Source organism: Octodon degus, unplaced genomic scaffold (genome assembly GCF_000260255.1).
Source record: "Octodon degus isolate 3935 unplaced genomic scaffold, OctDeg1.0 scaffold00033, whole genome shotgun sequence".
Taxonomy (NCBI): Eukaryota; Metazoa; Chordata; class Mammalia; order Rodentia; family Octodontidae; genus Octodon; species Octodon degus.
In genome coordinates, this window is record NW_004524609.1 from 5541404 (window position 1) to 5544475 (window position 3072).

Below are 3072 nucleotides of genomic sequence, written 5' to 3' on the forward strand. Positions count from 1 at the left end.
ATATATATATCATTACCTAGATTTGCTGCATCAGCTCAAATGGAATATGATGGGAATGTTGACGGATCAGCGTGTTTCATAAACCATAGCCCAAGCAGCTCAAGGAAAATGACTTAAAAATGTTTCCTGACACTCCTGGTCAAGTTAACATGCATCCACTAATAACCAGTGGGCCTTCTCCTCTTATCTGCACCATGCCGGTCGCTGTCCCTGGAATCTCCCGGTCCACATCCTTTGGGGCCCGTGGCTGCGTCCATCTCGAAAGCAGGTTATTTGGTGTGCAAGAACTGGTGCAGAGTATGCACACAGGAGATGATGACCTCATGAGGCCCAAGGGAGGAAATGACTGTCAGCTGGCGTCCCCTCCGGGAGGCTCTCAAGCCCTAACGCTCTTACTCTCCCTTCTCTTCAGTACCAAGAAAACAAATTCCAGCAAAAAGTCTCTGACTCGTGCCAAGTGGAAGCAGGGGCAGCGCAGTGTGAGCTGTTTCCGCAGCTTCTCCATCCATCCTGGGCAGCCATAATGCTCCGTGGGGAGCCACAGAGACAAGGGCAGAAGTGGCCGGCTCCCAGGCCCACCGGGGGGCCTGGCTCTGCCCAGAGAACTGTCAGCCGTTTCAGGGAGGGGTGCAGCTTCCCCAGCTGGTGAGGATGTTGGTGTCACGGAGGGGAGTATTTCCTAAGGAGAAAGATGGTGTCCCTGGCAAAAAGCACGGCCTTGAAGTCCAGCGGCGACTCTGTCTCTACCAGACGGAAAGTCGTGGTGACGCTGCGCCTCCTCGGCCTCCCTGCGCAGGGTCTCTGCCTGCATTCACCCTGCCCTTCTCCCTCCTGACCGGTTAGCACTGAGCCACTCTTCCCTCTTGGCAGCTTCCTTGGGTTAACACCCTCCTCCAGCCACTCCTGTACCCCCTGCTAAGGATGTTAACTCACAGGGGAGATTACCAACCATTGGCTGGGGTGTGGTAATCCTGGTCTGTGATAATCTTTCAACCAACCAGCTCAAGACAGTCTTCCAGAGAGCTCTCTATGCCCCCTCTCCCCAGTTTTCTACCCAAATCCCTAATAAAAAGCCCGCTGTATTCTTTGAGAAAAGGCACACAGCAGTCCTGCAACTCAAGTGAGACCACAGGAACAAAGGAGGAGATGTGGTGAGAAGATCTGGGATCTGGATTTCTCATCCACCTTCTGAAAGCCTTCCTGCCTAGAGCGGCCTCCTGTTATCCAGAGGGCTGCCCCTGACGGCACTCTCCAGCTCGCTCCATTCAAATCAAGCAACGGGTGCCTGTGGACGCAATGCCCAAAGCACAGCTGCTGGCTCGCTGGCCCACAGCCACAAAAGTTCTGCAGCTCGGTAGCAGCACCTTCCCAGCGCAAATAATGCAGAATAATTCGAATGGCCTTTAGGAGTCAAAGCCTGAAGGGCCCTGCAGAGACTCAGATGGGCCAATTCTTGTTGCTAGGGGCTGGCAATGCACGCAGGGATCGGTCAGGTAGTGCCTCACCTTTCCTAGAGCCTCCATGGACTGGACCCTTCAAGGTACCCCGCTGCCAGCCTCCAACAGTTACTGAAGTCCAAACAGCAGGGCTTCCCCTGCTGTTCCATTTCATTTGAGGCCTGGGAAGTAGGAAAATGGTATTGAATTTTATCGGCCATTTCTGCGGATCATGGTGGTTAACAGTTATTCACAATAGTTAGTCTCTCAGCAGTAACTGTCTTGGGCTGAACATATTTTTAAAGCATCAGCCTTTCTCCCAATTTAATACTCAGTATATAAAGCAGACCACACAACAACATCTGCAGGCCCTTATCTTTTTACCATTAATCCCCCAACCCAGCCCAGTGTGTTCTCCAATCTGTTTTCCCTTGGGCATTGCGTTGGCCCCATGGTCAGGTTCCTTTCTTTGAAAACACTGTCACACACGGTCTAGGAACACAAGACAGTGGAGAAGTGGAATATATTTCCTGGAGGAGCAGCAATAATTTGAAGCTGTTTTGGCTGTCTGTGCAAAAGCTCAAGCCTATTGCTTGCTTAAAATAAGCGGGCAGCGTGGCACACTGGACAAATGGTCCACGACACACATCCTTTTGGGACTTTCTTCACATCTGGGAGTGCAGCTGGGGGCAGCCTTGCTGCTGCTTCACCCTGGTGAGGGGCCTGACCCTTCTGTCTCCTGGGCTCTTGCTATGGACATCTTCTTTTTCTTCTGGATGAGATGGAGTGTCCCGGAGAGGACAGGCCCTTAGGGTGCGAGCTGGCCAGCAGGACTCCAGGGACTAACACGGAGGTCCTCTGGAGTCTTGGAGGCCATAAAAGATGGCCAAAGAAGTTGCTCTGGGCTCATCTAGCTTGCCTCCTGCTCCATCTCCCCCGCCCAGTCGGGATTGTCAGTGCAACCTAGGCCTCTTACGTCAAAGGCCCAGAGTAAGTGCAGTACATGAACTTCCTAAACATTCAGAGAGTAAGAACAAGGAGAGCGCAGCTTGGCGATGCTTTGGGAGGAAACAGCAGCTTTCTGTGCGGACCAACAGTTGTCTTCCATGCTGCAGAAAACGGACTTTTCTGAGGCCATTGCATCGGGAGGAGGTCTTGCTACGATGCCCCTCGCAGGACGAGAGTGAACAACTCGAGCTGCAGCTGCCTGGAATGTGCAGCCTCTGAACGTGGCAGGGACGGATACACACAGTCTGGATCTGCTGGAACAATGGGATTGCTGTGGGGCAGCACACGGGCTGCAGCTTTCTGGTGCGTTCAGGCCCTCACAGCAGGAAGGAAGTTGTTCTAGCCACGCTAGCCTCTAGCAGCGACTGACAGTCGACAGTCGCAGGTTAAAAGGGAGAACAGAGCAGAGAGTCACAGACAGACACACGCACGCACACCCGCCCTCAGCCCAGGTGCTATGACAGTACCACGTGGACATGACCGTACCAGGCAAACTGGATTCAAACACTTCCCACTGTCCCAAAAGGAAGAGGAACCCAAACGAAAGAGGACATTAAACAACTAAGAGAAAGTCTCATCTCAAAAATAACCCCCACAAACAAAACTTTCGGTTTGCAGGTAAAATCAA